Source organism: Desmodus rotundus, chromosome 8 (assembly GCF_022682495.2).
Source record: "Desmodus rotundus isolate HL8 chromosome 8, HLdesRot8A.1, whole genome shotgun sequence".
NCBI lineage: Eukaryota > Metazoa > Chordata > Mammalia > Chiroptera > Phyllostomidae > Desmodus > Desmodus rotundus.
Window position 1 is genome coordinate 132,188,909 of NC_071394.1, and position 21,364 is coordinate 132,210,272.

At 55.8% G+C, this 21,364-nt stretch overlaps 1 long non-coding RNA gene across 1 annotated transcript in view; it reads right to left on the reverse strand.

Moving 5' to 3' along the window:
• Positions 1-3,924: 3,924 nt before the first annotated feature.
• Positions 3,925-21,364, reverse strand: part of LOC128781503 (uncharacterized) — a 43,389-nt gene continuing 25,949 nt past the window's right edge. The window contains exons 2-3 of the long non-coding RNA XR_008427483.2: positions 21,081-21,170; positions 3,925-6,030 (exon numbers count right to left, since the gene is read on the reverse strand). This is a non-coding gene — a long non-coding RNA (uncharacterized lncRNA). The remainder of the gene's footprint in view (positions 6,031-21,080; positions 21,171-21,364) is intronic.

Sequence of the window (21,364 nt, forward strand, 5' to 3'; positions counted from 1 at the left end):
CATGTGCCAGGTCAGCTGTACCACTCTGTGCTCCCCTTCGCAACGCGTGCGAGGCCTTGTTTCTCTGTGTCCCTACCAGCCTTTGGTCCTGCCACTATTTTTTATTTCAGCTGTCCAAACAGGTGTGCTCTGCGAGCTCTCTTTTTGTTGTTGCTTCTTAACTTATCGCTGTTGGGCCAGAAGACGCCCTCCGTAGGTTTTAATTCCCTGACATGTACTCAGCCATCTTTCATTGCCCAGAATACAGTCCCTCTTGGCGAGCGTTCCACGCGTTTGCGAAGAATGTGTGTGCTCCGCGATGTCGTGGGAGGTCAGTTGAGACTGGCTGGCAGTGCCTTTCAAACACGCCTGCCCCTTGGTTTTCGGTCTGTGCGTCCCACCGTTACTGACACAGCGGTGTTTAACTCTCTCCAGCCACGAGGGTAGGTTTTGTCCCTTCCTGCCAGTTTCTGCTTTGTGCATTTTGGAGCTTTATTCTTAGCTTCATACACATTTCGGGTCAACAGTATTCTCAAGTCTACTCTGTCTGATAACCACATTTGCCTTTTTATACTCAGTGTTTGCTCACTATACGTTTTCTCCTCTCGGGCTTTCAACCTGCGTCTTCATCATTGGATCGCGTATTCGTACAAAGCTTGTTGCTGGATCTCGCGTTTGTATCAACCTGACAGTCTGCCTTTTCGTCGGAGCGTTTACTACACTTATAGCTGAGGAAAGTATTCGTATGGCTGGTTTCAGTCCCCCATCTTGGTGTTTACCTTCTACCTGTCCCACTTACTCTCCGTGTCTGCGCCCACTTTCCTGCCTTCTTTTGGGTGTATTGCGGTTTTCCATCATTTCGTTTCAACTCCTGTTTGCAGGTCTGCTTCTTGGTGGCTTATGCAGGTGGCGGTTCTTAGACTTGGCGTGCATTGGAAACAGCTGGAGGGCTTATTGGGACGGATCTCTGGGCCAGTCCCCCAGGGTGGCCAGATCCGGGGGCTTGTGGTCGAGGTAGAAGGTTGTCAGATGCTGCGGCTGTGCGTCTGGGGCCCCTGCTGGGGGCATCTCGGCGCTAGAGCTTGCGTGCCGCATCTCCCAGTTATCCCAGCCTGCCTTCAAACAGTGTGCCAAAATGTGCATACAACTCTGGGTGTGTCGGACCTCACGACAAATCGTTCTACTTGTTCCCCCCCTTCATGTTCTTGCTCACACTTTATTCTTCCGTCTACATAGAACGTGGGGGTTGCTTTACACAGTCACCAGTCTTTTACAGTACCACGCACGGAGGGACGGACACAGGTGTCGGTGTACCCCTCTGAACGGGTCTTCAGCGTCGACCCACCCACCGGTTTACCCTTGCGGATGCTCCTCCCGTCTCCCTGCAGGTCTTTCTGCTCTGCCTGGGAAACGTGGGGTAGCTTTCCTTGCAGCGCTGGCTGCGGGAGGCGAAGCCCTCCGGCTCCTGTCGGTCTGACAAAGTCTTCCTGTCGGAAGTGGGTCCCTCACTGGGGAGGGGACCGTGGCCGGCCAGTGCTTTTCTCTGGCCCCTTGGAAGACGCTCTATGGCCTTCTGGTCTCCACAGGTTCACCTGTTATCTGCACCTTTAATCCTTCATACGTTTGGTTGGTTTTTCCCCTGGGACGGCTTCCCAGAGCTGGTGCTCACCATCGCTGTGCGGCACTTGGGCTATGAGTCGCTACGTGCGGTTTCTCTCTGTTTGCTCTGCTTGGGGTCTGCTGAGTTTCTTGGTTCTGTGAGTTGGTATTTTCCATTCGCTTCGGTAAGTCGTAGCCACCAGGACTGCAGCGATCTCCTCTGTGCTGCTGTCCCTCTCCTCTTACTTCTGGGACACCGTTTACACGTAGGTTGGCCTGTTCGAAATGAGCCCAAACCCTGTCAGATGCTCGGTTTCCTCTGCTGGTGAGTCATATAATGAATTTATTCTCAAAACTGTTTTTTTTCATTTCTAGCATTTCCAAATGGGTTTTTCTAGTTTCAGCTACTTTGTTGAAATCCCCCATCTCTTCATGCCGGTTGCCTCGCTTTCCATGAGCTCTTTTAACATTTTCATACCGCAGGTGTTCTCCATCACACTTTGTCAATTTCAGCTTCCAACCTGTGCCCGGATCTGCTTCTACTGCCCCTTTTCTCTATTAACCACGAGACACATTTCCTCGCTTTTCCGTAGGTCTTGAATCCTTTTACTGCATGCTGAATGTTACACAGGAAAGCAGGATACAAAGTAAATAACATTTCCCTCCAAAAGAGCAAGCCCCCTCCTCTGTGTGAGGCAGAGTCCGTGGGACCTGAACATTGGCCTGGAACGGGGCTGTGCTGCAGCTTCAGCCTCTGGCTCAGCCCCTGCGGCTCTCAGACGCCCTGAGGGTGGGGCTGGGACCTGCCCAGCAGCAGAGCTCGGGATCTAAGCTCTGCGGAGACTCCAGAGACCTGCCCCGACCCCCAGCCCGAGCCAGTAGGCGTGAGAGCCGTGGGAGGTCTCCCCCTGCTCTCCGTGCCTCCAGGGCCCTCGCACTCCCTGGGCGCCCTGAGGAGCTCTCTCTCATTAGCCCCTCTTCCTGCCCACCCTGGTGAGCCCTTCTAGCCCCCGTGGGGACTCCTGGCCAAGTTCAGGTGCTGAAGATGCACCTGGGGCCATGCCTCCTCGGCCCATGGGCTACCACCGGTCTGTCCGAGGTTCAGCCAAGGTCTCGCCCACCCCGTGATCGCAGAACCTTCCTCCTGCGGCCCTTCACGGAGGTGAACGTGGTGCGTGGCTCCTCCCACCCAGGTGGAGCTTGCTGCTCTCCGAGCTCAGTTTATTTGGGTTCTCTGAGCCCTCAGCCCTCCAACGGGTCTTACAAATTGAGGACTGATTGGGCTGAACCTGGCTCGTTCTGGTGGTTAGGGTAGAAATGTGACCGACCTATGAGCAGGACCCCAGCCCCTCTCCCCCATAACTGCCTCTTAACTGGTAGGAATTGAAAATTTGAAAGACGAAGCCAGTCCAGGGAGCTAACAAAACAGAGGATGGAGAAGGTTTGTATTGTGGTCCATCAGACAAGGAGAGGGGGAGGGAGGAGGGGGAGGGAGGTGGGGGAGTGAGGTGTGCTGGGCCCCCAGCAGATGACATTTGCTCTCAGTGAAAGGACAGCCCACCGAACTGTGATGTTTTCTTTGGACAACGCCCACTCACTCATGTCTCTCTCAGGCCCGCGGCCCCCACGTTTCACTCTGCATCCCCATCCCCTGGACATCTCGCTCAAATTTAGGGGCGCCCTTACCAGGCTGGGGCTGGGCACGAGATCCGGCACTTCTAACCTGGGCGCCCCAGGTCACATGGGGCCTGTGACCATTGAGGCCTGGGAGTCCTGGCCCTGCAGCCTTAGGTGGCCAGAGTGATGGACAGAAGCGTGTGTGCTGAGCTGAAGGAGACAGGAACGGTTTAAACTGAACTAAGTAAAGCCAACGATCCAGAGCAGCCAAGAGGTCGCAGCAGGCGGGCACCCCAGGTGCAGAGAGAAAGGGCATTTTTGTGCTTAGGAAACTGGGGGAGAGGCAGGCCTGTAAGTCATCAAAATGGCTTCTTCGGTGGGGGTTTCGTTTTTTCTTGAAGTGGGCAGCTGCCATTCGGGGGGCTGGGGTCAGGGCCAGTTCACTGCCACATGGAACCAGGCCTGGGGCGGCTCTGCTGGGGGCCTGGAGTGCAGCGGTAGTGCCGGGAGGGAAGGAGGGCAAGGGTGTGGGAGAGGGGGCCCCGCCAAGAGCTGGGCCGGCCCAGGGCTGAGGGGCCCACAGTGCGGTTCCACACCCACACCCGGGCCCATCACGCCTCTGTCCCTTCCAGTGAGCAAGTTGGCTGGTGTGCTTTCCTCAGAAGAGACTTACTGACTGGAATTTTGTCTTCTTAAAAGATCTTATTTATTGATTTTTAGTGAGGGGGAGAGAGGGAGGAAGAGAGGGAGAGAAACGTCAATGCGAGAGGGAAACGCTGATTGGCTGCACCCCAACTGGGGAGCAAAGCTGCAACCCAGGCCTGTGCACTGACTGGGGATGGAACCAGTGACCTTTCACCTCCGGGGGCAACACCCAAGCCACCGAGCCACACGGTGCGGGCGCTGACTGGAGTTTTACCGCCCCGAGGCTGGCTGACTTAAAAACTCGTTCCTGCGCCGGCAGGGAAGCGAACGCATTCTCCTGCCTTGCCTGTGCTTGGCCACGCGGTGCTGGTCTCCAGCAAGGGCTCCAGCCCACCCCGTTGGGGAGAAAGCCCGGAGAACCTGGCAAGTGGTTATCAGCCAGCTGAAGGCAAAGATGCAATTTAACAAAAGTCACCAAGGACAAGCGGAGGGGGTCAGTTTGGGTGACGCCTCCCTGAAGACAGTTTAAGAAAGGGCAGCACTTAATCAGAAACATTTAGGAGAGTTTTCTGTGTCCCAGACACACGCCACGTGGACAAAGCTCTCGCGATAGTGCTCTCAAGCGCCTCCACGTCCGGGGCGGGGGTGGGTGGGTGGCGGTTTCGTTACTGGGAGGCACGTGAGCAGCCTGAACCAGCCTGATGGTTTCTGCGTGTGACCCCTTAGGGTGCCCGCCAATGAGTCAACAAGAATTACTCAAAATGATCGTTTTTTGGCCTATAAACAGGGCATTTTAACTGGAAAGTTAGTTGTTCTCTTAAGGACCTAGTCCGAGTGTCTTCTGACAGCGGCCGCACTCCGCATCTTCTCAGCAGTACCCGTCTCTTCTTTAAGCGAGGATGAACCTGAGGCCGAGTGCTAGCCAATCACCACAGTTTGCTCGAAAGAGTTGTGAAAGTTGGGGGTTGGAAAGTAGGTGACGAGGTCCAAGGAGGTTGGGTGACATTGCTGGTGGTTAGCTTCGGTGCGGGGTCAGACACACCACGGAGCCTGTGCAAGTCACTGACAGCCTCAGTTTGCTCGTCTGAGGTACTAGCTGTCTCATGGGGCTGCTGAGGGGATTGAACTACATGATGTGTTTAGAAAGCTCATCACAGTGCGCGGCACAGTGGCGACTCAGGTCATGTTTGTTAACCCTGTGTTTCTACTGTGTTTCGCTCGGTCACGCAGGTGTGAGGCGGGCGTTCGTAGCAAAACCAGAATTTTCTTCGCAGAAATGTCCTGAGGGGGACCTCGGGTCCTAAGACTATTCTGTGTTCTGTACACAGAGTACAGGTTGCTCTTTGGGACCGGCAACCAGGGGGTCGATTTCAGTGTCCTTGAACTGCCTGCCCAGAAGAGGGTAACGCTGGGCCTGCCTGCCCGTCCCCAGCACAGTGAAGTTGTCCAAGACCCGATCGGCCTTTTTATGGTAAAAATAAACGAGGAAAATCTCAAGTTCTAGATTTTGAGTATATAAAAAGATAGATGATTCTGTGGACTATGAATTTAATGTTTACAAGAATCGTGACAACTGAAAAAAGTTAGACCCATTTTTAAAGTATCTTCTCGGAGAATCTAAGTGGGAATTTTTAGAATTAACCTGAATATATTCATTCCACACAGAATCAAGGAGCCCGTGCTCCTGGCGGCACTGAGGACGCTGTGGCTTCGTGTACCTGGTGCTGAAACTTCTGAACAGCTCCAGCAGTGGCCGGTATTTAAAAAGTGAACCGAAAGCTGCCTGGCAGATAAGCTTGGTTAGTGAGGGCAGCCGACGCCGGCCTGCTGTGCACATGGACTTTGCAGGCTGCATCTTTCAATGAAGTTGAGCGACAACAGGGATTTGTGCTAACGGAAGCACAGAAAAATAGAAAAATGTGTTTGGTGGAGCTCCGTGTCTCAGTGGCCTGACAAGTACAGCGCGAATCCCCGGCCCACAGACGCGGTAAGAAAGCACCGGGCCCACTCAGGTCGCTCGATGTGCTCAGCTCCTCTTGATCGCTTATTCACTCAACGAGGAGGCGCCGAGCGTTGCCGTGGTCCCCTGGGCGGCGTGAGCAAGAGAAATTCATGTTCTCACAGGTTTGGAGGTCGGACACCAAGAGCAGGAGCGAGCACGGATGGTTTCGGCGAGAGCGACCTTCCTGGCTGAGTCCTCACGCGGCAGACAGGGAGGAAGAACGGGGAGGGAGAGAAAAGGAAGGGAAAGAGTGCAGTGAGCTTGCTGTTGGGAATCTCTTCTCCTAAGGGCACTAATGCCATTGTGAGGGCCCCGCCCTCATGGCTGAGGCCGACAGAGCGGCTAGAGCCGCTAACACTGGTGACCTCCCGCAGACCCCCCTCCGAGTGCCGCCACATGGGGGGTGGGGCTTCAACATGCGGAGTGGGGGGCACACATGCCTTTCTGCGTTTGGCACTGGAAACACAGATGGTACTGCCCCTACCCTCCTGGAGATGGCGGAGCAGACAGGGAGTAGTCCACACATAAAATCAGTCTCTGAACCGGGTGACGGCCACGGAGGGGCTGGCCATGTGCCAGGAGAGGAGGGACGGGGGTGAAAGGCGAGGAGGCCACCGGCCCTTCTGAGGACGGAGCATTTTGGATGGGGCACAAGGGACGAGAGGGCGCAGGCCACCAAAGGTGAGCCAGGTTGGGGGGCTGTCAGTGGAGGGGACCGCAAGGGCGATGCCTGAGGTGGGAGGGGCTCGGCATGTTCTGGACCAGGTCTAAGGCCATTGCGATCAGAGGGTCGTGACCGAGGGGGAAGGACACAGAAGAGACTGCAGTGGTGGCCCAGGTAAAACTGCTTTATCCGTGGGGTAGTTCGTGGCAGCGCCTCAGTGGCTGTCAGTGGCGGGGCAGTGGTTGCGAGTCCACCTCGGCAACCTTCCACACCGCAGAATGTCGGTAACTCGGCTTCCTCAGCTCATAGGGAGGCTCTCTGAAGCCGAGACAGCTCACCACCCAGGGTGACTTGGGAAGACGTGAGGTGTGCGAAGCCGTCACCAGCCGGGACATGTGAGGCCAGGTGACCCTGAGGCAGGCTCCCGGCACCAGCCACACGGGTGGGGAGAGGCCCTCGGGGCCTGGACGCTGCCCTTCCTGACCTGGGAAGCAAAGGAGCCCCCGTGGGGTGACAACCCAGTCTGTTTGCCTCCTCCTCCTCCAACCCAGATGCCTGGACCCCAGCGGGCGTTGGGCACAAGAGACCTTTTGTCCCTGCAGGGGAGTGGAGCAGGCCTTGTCCAGAGCCCCGAAGGGGTGCCAGGGACATCCCTGTGAGGGAGATGATGTTCGCCTCCTGGGGCTCCTGATGAGTCCATACTCCCCCCAACTTGACCGAGGGCTCAGGACTGGACCCCAGGCTGCTGCCCCGCTCTCTGCCACCAGAGTCGCAGTCGCCCGCACCCGGATGGACGCAGGGGCAGCGGGGCCCCGGACGACTTGGGATCTCCAGGGTCCGCCCTGCGAGGGGAAGGTTTAGTGACGCAAGGACCCTCATGGGTCCCACTGCCGCATTATAGAAGGCATTCAGTGTGTGGCTAACACCCAAGTGCTGGCTGAAAGGGTTAGTCACCATGGAAAAAGGTCGGATCCAATAAAATGCAAACACCGAAGACAGAAGGCAGGACAATCCGGGCGCCTCATGCTGCAGACGCAGGGTGGCTGGCCCAGGTCCCCAGGCGTGGGTGCGGGTTGCTGAGTGCGGCCTGGCCCGGGAGGACCTGCAGGGAGCTCAGTGGCGGGTGTGGCTCTGCACACTGGCCCGCCCTGCAGGTTAACCCCTTGTGGGCTGGACTAGAACGTGGACGTGTTACCATCAGTTGCCTGTGTGAGTCTCACTAGATTAATAACCCAACAAAGGAAGCTTTGTTTATTACCAAGTATTTCAGCGTGCACCACCCGAATGGGCATGGCACCGTGCCAAAAGGGCACTTAGCAGCCATGGCTTTTGCTACATTTACTTGGACTGGGTTTGCTTGAAGCTTCTTTACTTAAGGAAAAGAAAAGGCGCAGGAGTCAGCGAGGACCCAGCTCCTGAGCGCGTCCAGTGAGTGCCCGACTCGGCCACTGCTGCGAGCCTTGGCGGACTGAAAGGTGCCGGAAGGCCGGCAGTGGGAGCAGGAGGAAAGTGCGCCGGGCAGGGCACAGGCTTTCTCTAACAAACAGTGTGTTCCCAGGCCGGCTGCCCCACCCAGACTGAGTCATCAGCGCTCCATCAAACAGGACTTGACGCTGGGAGGGGTGTGAATGAGGAGCTGGTGGGAAGGGACCAGAGCGAAGACAGAGCAAGCCCCTGGTTCTGGAGCGAGACTGCAGAGAGGAGTCGGCCTCTCTCTGACTCACCTCTGTCAACTCTGTCCCTCCTTCCCGGCCCCTCTTCCACTCACTCGCTCACTCTGGTTGGTAGCAGACAGGGCCCCAGTCACGAGGAAATCCTTTCTTAGTCTCTTGTTTCCAAGGCTGAAGGACAGAGTGACCAGCGGCTTCCTGTCGTGTGTGGGGCAGATGCATCCCTTTGGACTTCCTCCCCCACCCCACTCCACCCCAGCAGTGCCCAGGGGCAGGCGGCCCTGCTCCAACCGTGGCTGGAGCTCCAGGGGAGGCAGTGCCTCCAGGGCAGGCCAGGAAAGGACCCCATGCCCAGGCGGTCACTGTGAACCATGGTGAAGGAGGCCTGGAAATGTTCCTTGTCACCTCAACAGTGACCCCTCACTGGACACTGAGTCCGGAGTGGCCACAGAACATTCCTGCACTACGGTCCCGGAGGGTTTGTTTCAGGGGCGGTGCCGGGCACCCTTTCTGGTCTGGGGCCCCCAGACACACACTGAAGGAGGCGCCCTCGAGGTCGGGGATGTGCAAGTCATTTCCTGCGGGTGGGTGCTCTGTTCAGTGTGGGGCCCTGGGGTGGTGAGGCCGCCCGGGGTCCAGCCCTGCAGTTAATTCCTCCTTTCCGGCCTCCACTCCTTCCCCGAGGGACCTGCGGTCGGAGGCACTGGGAAACCGTCGCTCGCCGTGCCCAGGGTGGTCTCCCGCTCCGCAGCTGCGCCCCCTCGCTTGTGTACACCCAGCGTGCGGCGGCCTGTCCGGGTCCCTGCGGGCAAGAAACCCTGCCATCCGGTTTCACCTGCATGCCCCGACCTCCCAAGAGTGCCTGACTGCGGGATTCTTTTTTTATAGGACTTCCGATGTCTCCTGGGCCACTCAGGGAAGCTGGTTAAGAGCTGACCCAGAACGGCTGCGAGTGGAACTTACTCATCAAAACCCTTTCTTTGCTGAGTAACAGCCTCCCACATCCGAATGGGGGCGAGGTGAGAACGGTTACCCTCCTGACCCCCAGGGGTGGGGTTCATTGATTCAGCCGATACTGACTAGGCACCTACTGTGTGCTGGGAATACAGAGGGGAGTGCGGTGGGCTTCCTAACCCCCAACGGCTAAGGCAGAGCACAGCGCCCAAAAAAGGCCCAAATACAAGTTGGTAATTGCCTGAAAGAGCCGTAGGGATAGGAAGGAGCTCCCCAAAATACCCTTTTATTGCGGTGCCTCCAGATCAAATTAGCTGCTGCTCAGGGGGAAGAGCTATATACAGTATTTTCCAGTCTTCCCTGTGACCCGAGCAGGAACTGCGCACAAGACAGACGCTCAGTAAGGACCGTATTTTTCAGACTATAAGACGCGCTTCTCCCCCCAAATTTGGGAGGAAAATGGGGGTGCGTGTTATAGTCCGAATGTAGCTTACCTGGCTCACTGAGGTGGAGGGCTGCAGTGGAGTGGGTTTTTCCCCCCTATTTTCCTCCTCTAAAACCTAGGGCTGGTGTGTCTTACAGTCTGAAAAATACGGTGTTTGCCAAATAGAGGACAGTGGAGGAAAAATTTCACAACCCAGTGGATGTTCATCAGGTAATTGTATCTAAAAGTAAACTCAAACCAAAGGCTGTGTTCACTCCTCGCCATGTCCGTCTCCCCACGGCAGAGGGGGGATAATGGCGCTAATTTAATGGGGTGCTGGGGGAGGGGGCTATGTGAGGTCCCGTGAAAAGCAGCCACTCTGTTGCCCAGCCTGTAGCCAGGGGCCGGTAAATGGCAGTTATTACGGCCACAGTACCCTGAGCTTTTTATCCCAAGCGTCACCATAAATGGTGCACTCGGACCGAAGCGGTCACTTCGAGTTTTATCTGATTCCAACAGCTCTCTCCTCGCTGAGAACACGGCTGAGAAGGGCTGGGGCGAATACATGCAGGCCAGGCACACGGCAAGACTTCACATACACCCACCAGACACCTACCACACACATACACACACACACTCTCTCTCTCTCTCTCTCTCTCTCTCTCTCTCCCTCCCACCCTCAGAGAGGCACCAGCGGTGGCCCCCTAAAGGCCTGACGCCCCCAGTCTCCACTGTGAAGGCACAGCTTGGAGAGCACGCCCACGGGCCCCCACTGGTGGCCCGAGGCACACCAGGGTGGGGTTCGGCCTGCTCGAGGTCCCCCAGCCAACCCTCTGTCGTGCTCCCATCTCTGTGGCACCCTGTAGTTGGCCGAATGGCCTCATCATCCCCACTGACCCACGTGCCCCTGAGAAGCAGCCCCAAGTCCCGGTCCCCTGCCGGCCCTCCTGCCCGCATCTCCTGAGTTGCAATCGGCACTCCAAATACTGGGCGACTGGGCAAGTAGATTATTTACAGAAACTTCTGGGAATGGGGCCCTGAGTGCTGTGCCTGCGCTCTGTTCTTGGCATCAGATGGTGCCAGGACGAGGTGACCCAGGAGCTAGAAAGTCACCGTGAGCAAAGGCGTCCCCCAGGGTGGCAGTGACGTGAGGCCCCGGGAGCGAAGCGCCTCTTTCCACCCTGCCGGCAGCCCACCGGGCCGGACAGCACAGCCGCCAGCCTGCGCCTGAACTCCTGGTGCTGGCTGCAGACAGCTTCAGGCCCCCGGCGTCCTGTCTGAGGAGCCCAGAGTGACGCGGCCTTCTCCCTCCCAGCACATGCTTGCGGGGATCAGGACAGGAGCTGATGGCCCAGCGTGGCTCACTCCCTGCCCTGAGCTCACCTCTGTGGCCACGGGGCTGGGGGACGCTGCTGGCCAGTCCTGTGGTCCTTCTTCAACCTCCGCCCAGGGGACAGGGCCCCACGATGGGCAAGCCCAGCAGAAGCACATGGAGATAGGCCATCCCTGGAAGGGATGGAGGCGGTGGCCAGAACTGGAAGGGATGGTGTGGGGAAGTGCACTGCAGGCTCCCGGCCGTGACCTTGGCCTGCTCCGAGGAACCAGGGCAGCCAGCCCCAGAGGGATGCATCCTGAAGTCTCCTTGGCTGTGGTTTCGCTCGCTGAGTCGGACCGCCACACGCGTGTTCTCACGACCGTAAGTGTTTGAGGCTGAGTCTCCCCCTGGTCGCGCCGACGGCCGCCATAACCCCTCACAGACGGCGCTTTCGTCATTATTAGCTTCTAGAACTGCTGCCGTTGTGGTTCTTATCCCCCCTTCGATTACGTGTCGTCTGACAGAGATGGTTTTAATTTTCACCTGCGCAGGCCTTTAAAACACCTTGCAGCTTTCCTGTGCTGTGCTAAGAGTTATCCACCCCTTCCCCGCCGCCTCTCCCGGCCAAGCTCCTCAAGGCTCCGTCTTAAAGGGCCTTTCACCTGGAAGAAACCTCAAAGACAGTGAGACTTCCTTTTCTGGGGTCTGGGGTCATAGTTCAAAGCAGGCCTAGCCAGTCAGTTAGTCTGAATGTGTTCGGAAGTCCCCGGGTTCGACTGAACGAGCTTTGTGAATTTGAGTGCGTGCCCTCCAGGGCAGTGGGCGGGCTCCGTGTGGCCCTGGCCCAGCCACGGGTCCGCTGTGTGGGGCTCGTGAGGGTGTGCGTGTGCGCACACGCCCACTCGCACCTGCAGCTCTTCCTGTGTCTGCACACCGCGCTAAAACCCGTGGTTTCCTATGGCGAGGCCCACGCCGGTCAGGCGCCACGCGCCGGCAGCTCCGTTCTGCAACAGAGCGCATCCACGGACAAGGTAACGCCTACCTTTGCCGACTCTGTGTTACATCCACACGACAGAGTCCTGGTCGGGAACAGCCAGGAAGGAACTGAGGCTCCACGTGGATTCACGGGTGACTCCGTGAAGACCGCGCCGAGCAAAAGAACCAGAGAGCCGCAGGGAGTACATTCGCACCTGCCTGTTCTGTGTGCATGCACGGGCAAAGCACCCCGGGGTGGCAGACACCAGAAAGCAGAGCTTCTGGAAGTGGCAGGAGGGCTATGTGGGGAGGACGAGAGGGGCCTGGGGGGGACGAAAATGCTGCAGGTCTGCTCTGATGGGGGAACGCTTTAGATCTCTGCGTTTTGTGGTGTGTAAATGATACCTCAATGAAAAGAAACGATATGAAATATGCAAAACAGCTCTTACACAAATGAAAAGATAAGTTTCACTAAATGCAAATTAAAACTACAGAGATACCACTGCACCCACCTACCTGGCCGCAACGCAACAGCTTGACAATACCCACTGTGAGATGAGGAGGGGACAGGTAATAATATCTAAATTTCCAAAAATAGCTACAGTCACCCTTTGCCCCACCAATCTCACTTCTGGGTATTCATGCTGCAGATCTAGTCTAACGCTGAGTTTCCACATAGACTTGGTCTATTTCTGGACTTCCTCTTTTTTTTTCCTTTTTCCTGCTGGTCTATTTATGCTCCAATGCCACACAGTTTTAATTCTAGAGGTTCTATAGTATGTTTTAATGTCTATTAGAGCTGGTCCTTTCTTTCTTTCTTTCTTTTTTTTTTTTTAGTTTTTCTAGATATTCTTGTGTGATTTGTTTTTAAAAATACACGTGAAGTTTAAAATTGTCAAATTGTCTAGCTCCAGAAACAGAAACTTTTTATTGGAGCTGCATTTCACTTATAGTTTAGGGCAGGGCGCTATCTTTGTGATCGGCCCCACCTTTCCAAAGCAATGGCTGTCCGTCCAGGAAGAATACTGACATGTATTTGAGAAATGCTCACACAAAATTTCCTCGTGTGTCTTTGATACGTTTCTTGTTAATACCGGTTTTATCTTTCTTGTTGTTGCTACTGTAAATGGGATTTTTGTTCTCATTATTCCTTCTATTGATTTCTGTAAGTTAATTTTATATCCTGCTATATTATTATTTTATTTTCTGAGTTAGTTTTATTATTAAACCACTTGGGTTTTGCAGGTATACTATTATGTTATCTGCAAATACAGTTTTACTTCTATTTTTCCCAATCTTGTAACAAACTCCTTTCCGAGCACTCACTGGCTGGCGTGCCCTAACGGTGTTAAGTAGCAGAGATAGTTGGAACTCCTGCCAGATGCCTGATTTTAGTGGGGGCGTCTCTAGTGTTTTCCAATTAAACAGAAAGCTGGTTTTTGGACTTAGGCATTTTTTATGATATTCAGGGAATATTCACCTTCCTATTTTATCTAATATTGGAATGAGTGTTGAATTGTTTCAAAAGCCTTTTCAGCAGTTATTGAAACAATTATATAACTGTTCTATTAATTAATATGAATTATATTAATCGATTTCCTAGTATCAAATCATTTTAGTATTCCCGATATAAATTTAATTGGATCATGAGATTATATTGTTTGCTCATGTTTTATTTAGATATTTTAAAAATCAATATTCCTAAGGGATCTTTAGGTTTTTGTATGTGCTATATTTATTAGCTTTAAGTATCATGTTAACCTTGCTTTATATAAAATTTAAAAGTTTCTGTTTTCTCTGCTCTGGAAAAGTTCACTAGTATCGAGATTATTCACATTTTGAACATTTGGTAGAATTTCCTTGTGAAACCGCCTGAGTGGGATGATTTTTCAGGGGCAGTTCTTTGAAATGTTAATACTGGTATGGAAATTTTTCTGTTTAAGCATTCTCTCTCTGTTGCGGTCAATTTTGCAAAATTGTATTTCTAGAAAATCATCCATTTAAAGTTTCCAATTTATTCGTATAGGATTGTGCCATGCGGTCTCTCATGATTTCTGAAATTTCTTTCATATTAAAGCTTATTTCCCACTTTTATTTCTGGTAATTTATGCTTTTTTCTTTGCCTTTTTTATCAGGTTAGCTGGTGCTCCCTCAAAACCCAGGGAATCTCCATTGTGATTACTAGTCGGTTCTCTTATTTTTCTGTCCCCCCCCCCCCCACCAATTTCTGATTTAATGTGTATTAACTCTTTCCTGAAGCTTCTTGGTTGACTTGGTTGTGGTTTCGCGCGCTCGCTGAGTGGGACCGCCACGTGCCGACCGTAAGTGTTTGAGGCTGAGTCTCCCTCTGGTCACACGGCCGCCGCCATGAGCCCTCACAGACGGCGCTTTCGTTATTATTAGTTTTTAGAAATGCTGCCGTTCTGGTTCTTATTTCCACTTTCGCTTACGTGTTGTCTAATAGAGATGGTTTTAATTTTCACCCGTACAGGCCTTTAAGACATCTTGTAGTGTTACTGTGCTAGGATAAGAGTTGTATTTTAAAGTATCAATTCAAATGTTGTCTTTTTCCTCTTGCAAACTACACAGTAAATCTGGCTTGGGGACGATGTGTCCTGTTCAGCTGGGAGCGTCCTGTGGCCCCGGGCACACGGCCATGTGTCCCTGAGAGCGTGCCGTATGCTTCCTGTCCACACTTTCTAGGGGGCTCTTCCCATCACAGCCCAGCGCTGCTTTCTCTTCGGTGTGAGGGGAGGGGTTGGTTACGGGGTCTGGCTAAGTCAGACTGTAGCGGGCCACCAGAGTGTCAGCCTAAGATGCGTGTGCGCTCGGTTTTCTCGTGGTTCGATGCTCTTGTGAGAACTAAGTCTCTCTCTCTCAGTCCCCCGAAGGTATCTGTCTGTCTGCCACATGAAGTCTTTGTTCATTGGCTCAAATGAGCAAAGTGGCTCCACCATCTGGGAAGGAAAAGGTGACAGCTCGTCACCACAACCCAGTGCCAGGCCGGAGAGTTAACACATGGCCGGTGACCACTTTCTGAGTTGACGAGGGAATGAACAAATCTACTACGTACAGATTATAATTCCATTTCTTCCACCAAATAGCACACCCTGCTGTGTCTTCTAGCGGTCCAGTGTGCGACCGTCACTACCGGGAGCCCCTTTCCTGCCACACTGTGACGCCCGTTCAGCGGGCCTAGCGCCCCAGAGCTTCGGTGCTGTTCCTTGAAACTGCGTTTTCAAGGGTGGGGGTCAGGAGACCTAAGGTTCTCTCAGGCTCCGGGGAAGAAGCTGCTGTCTCAGGCGGTCTGAAAACAGTGAGTCGTATGCTCTTCCAGTGGACAAGGAGACAAAAGCGGGGCTCTGGAAAGGAGCCCTGCTGGAGGCCCGGAATCCTCCCCTCCGGGGAGCGTCTCTTGGCGGAGGGTGGAGCGGGATGCGGCTCCAGTAAGCAAAGCTCGGGGCCCGGTGCGGCAGTTCGTGCACCGGGCAGCCCGCAGGGACCCGCCAGAACTGCTGCCGCGTGCGGGGCCTCTCGGAGGGCAAAGGCACCCCGGGAGTGCGCCTTCTTGGCGGTGCCACCCTAGGGCGGCCCCTCAGTCCAGGGTGAGCAAACCGGGGCTTCCAGCCAACAGGGGCCGGCACCCTGGCACAGCGCATGCCCGCTCGGCCTGCGTCACCTCCGGATGCCCTCTCCCTGCGCGGTGCGGCCTCACAGACGTGGCGGGCACCCTACGGCCCCCAAAGCCCAGAGCAGTCACTGCCTGGCCCTTCACAGGCAGGTGTGCCGACTCCTGCCCGCGCCAGTGGGGGCCCAGCTGAACCCCCAAACCCCGGGCTCCTGAGCAGTGCTCGTCAGATGGCTGTTGTATCCAACCCCCGAGTTCGGGGAGCCTCGGCATCCAGCGACGAACCGTCAGACCTGCTACCTGGATCTTGTAAGCTCAGTGGTTTCATGGTTAAATCTGTCTTCTCTTCTCTTCACTTTCCGTCAGCTCGGTTGAGATGTCCCTCCTTCTTCTCCGCCGTGTGCTGCAGGAACTCCACCCCCCACAGCCAACACGCTGTGACTGAACCTCTGATGTCGCTCTGCCTCCTGGTCACCTCTGGACGCTGCTGACCGCTTCTACGTTCTTGAAACATCTCCCTTCTGTTTGTTTAAGCATCGTCTCCAGCTGTCTGTGGTGCGCTGCAGGGGGTCCCTCTGGATTTCGTTGTTGAGGGCTCTTCCCCCGTGCGATGATGTGTGCGGTCCTCAGGACTGTCCTCGGCGCCAGTGAGCGCGGGTGTGCCTGCTCGTGACCTGGCGCTGCGCTAGGGGCGTGGGGAACACTGGTGAGCACAACTACCGAGAGTCCCGTGCTGGGGAACATGCTAAACCCGCACGCACCACCGCCAGTCACACAAAGGCAGACGTGAGCAAGTGCTTTGGAAAAGAAAGAAGCAGAGCAGGGGTCAGGCAGGGTAACATGGGGGGGCGGGGCGGGAACACAAAGAGTGAGGAACTTAAGGACTAGACAGGAACACGCCCTTCTGCGATGCCCACGTTGGAGCGCAGCCCCCCCCCCCCCAGCAAGGCCCAGGAGCGGGGCACGGCTACCCCGAACCGCACCCGGACGGGACAGCCGGAGTGCCTCGCAAACACCCCAAGGCCAGAGCAGGCCCCCTGGGGGTGTGTCTGGGAGCAGGACGGAGGCCTGGGCCAGGCCCACAGTGAACTGTAGGAGGCGAGGGCAGAGAAAACGGGCTTCAGGCCCCGCGGGCCTTGGAAGCCATCCTTGGGACTTTGTCTTTTCTCTGTGAGATGGGGGTTGGGGGGTTGGAGTCTCTGGAGAGGTTTGAGGAGAAGAATCGAGTCACCCAAAGGACCACTGAAGCAGCTGAGTTGAGAAGGGAAGTGGGCGGCAGGCAGAGAGGCAGGCCCAGGAGGAGCCACGGGAACCCAGAGGAGAGACCGCCTCTTCTCGCCGGACCCACTTCTCCTGGGCCTTGGGCTGCCGGCAACTGTGTTCCCAGCCCAGCTCCCTCCTGGGTCTCGGGCTCGCGTGTGTGCTGACCTGCTGGTCACCCCCTCCCTCAGGGTTCCCTGGGCGCCGCAGCGCTGTCTACTCTGTCCTCTGAAGTCTCCGTCTCCCCTCTGCTCCTCTGCGTCACACGGGGCCGCACAGCCACACCCCCTCGCGAAGGCCTTCCCTGTCAGAGGCCACCGCTGCCACCGAAGTGATGGACGGCCGGTGCTGCCCATCGACGCCCTGGGTTTTACGGGCACGTGGTCATGGCTCAGTTATCACGTTTCCTGCCTGCAGTGGTAGCTGGAGCGGGGGTGGACGTAGGACGGGGGGTTTGAGTCGGACAGGAAGATGGAGCGGTGCCTTAGAAGGGAGCTTCTAAGGTCCTTGGAAGGTGCCTTAGAAGGACAGAGCCTGGGAATTTCAGAGAAGGTTGCTGACATGTTGCAGTTTCCGCATTGGACAGCAGGGAGACACAGAATTCTGAAATCGTCACTTCTGTCCAGACAGGGAACGCAGCACGCGGCCACTGTCGCAGGCGGGGAACGCAGCACGCGGCCACTGTCGCAGGTGGGGGACGCAGCACCCGGCCACTGTCGCAGGTGGGGGAAGCAGCCACTGTCGCAGGCGGGGGACGCAGCCACTGTCGCAGGCGGGGAACGCAGCACGCGGCCACTGTCGCAGGCGGGGAACGCAGCACCCGGCCACTGTCGCAGGTGGGGGAAGCAGCCACTGTCGCAGGCGGGGGACGCAGCACGCAGCCAGAACGCGGAGGCTCCGTGTGTATCCCAGGGTTTGATATGTGAATTCGGTTTTCTTCCATCTCTCTTAGGAAGTGTTTTTGTCCCTTCCCCAGTATCATTTTAGAATTTAGTATTCATTCTTTTGACTTTTAGCAAAGGAACTAGTTTTACTCTGGAAAATATCGAGTCAGAGGGTGTGTGATTCCTTTTTCCACGATCTTTGCTTTTGTAATTTGTGTGTAAAGGAGCTTAAGAAATGTCTTACTCTTCTGTGCCTAACTCTCACAAGTGGTTTTTAAAAATAATCATTGATACAAGGGAAGCGGTCTCCCTAGATTATACATTTCCCATATCATACTTATATGTGGGAAAGAGTCTTGTAAAAATTATTAATGTGAAACTAACCGGGCCGATGAGAGCCATTATTTTTTATTAGAAAACCAACTTCAAAATCAATGTTTAAATGCAAGCTTAACATAGTTAAAAGCATAATTAAGTCTCATTTCTTGACACTTGAAAGCGCTTTTTATTTTGGTATCATATTTAATATCAAAGGACTGCTCCGTACTGGGCAGTTCGCTTGTGCTGGGGAGAGAATGCAGGTGAACAAGCAGGGGCTCGCTGCGGGCGCGAGGGGCGGCAGACACGAACCAGGCAGCCACGTCACTGCTTGTACGTAGGCAGCCGAGGAAGGGTGTGAACAGCACGGCCACAGGGACACCTGGGGCGGCTACTTGAGGGGGGAATCTCTCTGCCATGGGGCATTTGAGCTGAGACCTGAAGGGAGAGCAGGGGACCGCCTCCTGGACAGAGAGCCCAGGAGGAGAGTTCCAGAGACAGGGCGGCCAGAGTGGCTGCTGTGAGGTGACCAGGAATGACACGGCACGGGCAGGTGGGCGGGGCGGGACCTGGCGGGCTGTGGTGAGGAAGCTGCATTCTGTTCGGAGTGGCATGGGAAGAAGGGTTAATGCAAAGGAAGGACGTGACCAGATGCCGTTCCCTGCTTTTCAAAAAACTGTGGTAAGCCCTTTCTGGCGTGGCTCGGTCGGGTGGAGCGAGATCCCGTGAACCGGAAGGTTGCAGGTTCGATTCCTGGTGGGGACACACGCTTAGGTGGTGGGTCTGGTCTTCGGTTGGGGCATGTAGGAGACACCAAGCGACGTTTCTCTCTCATATCGATGTTTCCCTTCCTCTCTCTCTCCCTCGCTTCCTCTCTTTCAAAAATCAGTAAGCATTCCTCAGGTGAGGACTGAAAAATTCTGGTAAGATACACATAAAGTTCACCACTTCGACCACTTTCAAACGTGCAGGTCAGTGGCACTCAGCACAGTCCACGTGCTGTGCGACCGTTGCACGGCCCATTTCCTCATCTTCTTTGTCAGAGCTTTTTTACCCCCTGCGGAAGCTCTGCCCCGTGGAACAGTTCCTGCAGGCTGCCCTCTTCGGGACTCTTTTTCTGTCCCCCTTTAGCTCTTGTGTACCTTCACAACTTTTCTTGGAACGTCCCTCTAGACAGATGCCTTCCCTCCCCGGGAGAACTAGGGCGGGGACCCCAGCGGCCCTGCCCCTCACCCTTGTCCTTACACCGGAGACCCGGGCTGCAGCCCCCGAAGCACAGGTGGGCGCACAGGAAGGGGCGCTCCCTCATCTCAAAGGTCAGCCACCTCACTCTGCGAAGTGTCCTGGCAGTTTCTCAAACGGCGACCCATAAAGCCCCCGCGGCCCCGCACGTCCGCGGCCAGGTACCGCCCAGCAGAAACGGGAAAGGGCCCACACAGAGCCTGGCACACAGGTGTCTGCCGAGGCTGCGCTCCTGAGAGCCCTACCTGAACGTCCCGACTGGCACGTGGGTGGACACAGTGTGGCGCGTCACGCCATGGAGCTGACACACAAACCACGGACACCGCTGTGCTACGTCGGGGCTGGAGTGCAGCCACGTGGTGCTAAGTGAAAGAAGCCACGTGCGAGCGAGGACAGGCTGCACCTACGCGAACTGCCCCGAAAGGCAGATGTCTGACGCGGGAGCTGGATTTGGTGCTGCCTGAGGTTGGGGCCGGGAACAGACAGCAGCCTCCCGTGGGGGGAGGGGCCTTGTTCCGGGAGGTGGAACCAGATGTCAGCAGTTCACGGGGATGGTTGCTGCACTTGGTAACAGTTACTCAAGGGCACAGAATCGCACACTGGACCTCCTACAGGGTAACACACGCCTCACCAGCAGTGTGGGGAACACGCCGTGCGCAGCGCTCCCTGGGGGATGGAAGGCGCTGTGCTGGGCCAGTGGGGAAGCCCCCTCACTGAGCAGCACGGGACGGAGACCTGTCCCAGCGGAGCCTGCGGGCCTTGTGCTCTCTGTGACAGCTCCATCTCTGAAAGGCTCCCCACTGCTCTGTTTGAAAGGGAAATAAAGTGTCTGAAGCCACGAAAGAACTCCTTAATTATTTGAGTTTTCCCAGGATCTGTGCAAAGCTTATTCCGCTGTTTCCCAGGCAGGGTTTAGGCTCAGGAGTTACTTCTGTTCCCGGAACTGTTCCCTCTGCCCCCAAGTCAGTGCGCGTGCCCAGGGAGTAGACGGAAGGTTTCGTTTTGGGGGCGGAATGAAGGATTTGAGGAATTTGTTTCTTCAACTTTCAGAGAAGCGTTTGTCCCTCAAATGGCTGCAAGGCCCTGATGGATAACTCGGCCGGCGTTCCCACGACCCCGCGCCCGGCTGTCCCTGACACCCGCCCTCAGGTTGATTTCGCCGCTATGGGGAGAGGTTAGGAGAAGGGCGGCTTCTCAAAAGCCTTTCAGGACAACCCATCAGAGCCCCTGAAGTGGCCGCCGGCTGGGGACCCCTCCGAAACTGCCTCCCTTCCCCTGGAGACCGCCCCCTGGTTGTAGCTGGTATAGGGCTGATTTCCCCTTTTACACAGTCCTTTCTTCGCAAGAAGCAGAAGGAAAACTACCCAGAGCCATCCTCACCATCCGCACCATCATCATCCTCAATGACAGACGCTTACAAATACAGTGCCGTGCCCCGAGCTGCGCTGGGCGGGCCAGCCTCCCCAGGCCCGGGGTGGACAGCCGGCCGGCTCTGCCGCTGCTAGCTCAGCTGACCTCGAGGAGCGCACTTAGCTTCTTTGAGCCTTGTTTACGGAATACCCGGGCACCTCTGTCACAGGACAAAGATTAAACGACAGAAGGTGCAGACAGCACAACGCAGTGTAAAAATGAAGCCCAGCGAGGACAACTGGCGACTCAGACCTTTGTCCTTCGTGTAAGGCCGTCCCCAGCCCGGCCGGCCGGCCGTCTGCTCGCCCCTCAGCTCTGCTTTTTGTTGACTCCGCTCGGTCTGGGATCGCTAAGCTCGGGCGTCCTCGCTGGCAAGCGAGAACCTCTGCGGCAGCTTTAATGAAAGACGGGGCGATGCACCGCCTGGCCCTTCTCTCCTTGGGCCTCTGCGCAGCTGGGGTCCCCGGAAAAGACTGGAAACAGGCCGTGCTTACCGTCACGTCTCCGAATCCCGCTCAGCAGTGTCCTCGCTCCGCCACCGCCCGGCGCCTGTCCCTGGGTGTCTGGGCTCCTCACGTTGCCTCCTACGGTAGACCGAGACGGGCAAAATGTTTTAGAGCTGCTCCTGTCAAAAGGTAGAGTCTGCCCACACCCTGAGTCTGGGCTGGGCTACAGTGGCTTCCGCTGACCAGCTGAAGGGGCCAGAGGGGACAGCCTGCCCCTTCAGGAACCCCAAGGGGCCTTGCAGCTCCTGCCTTTGCCTCTGGGAAGAACGTAA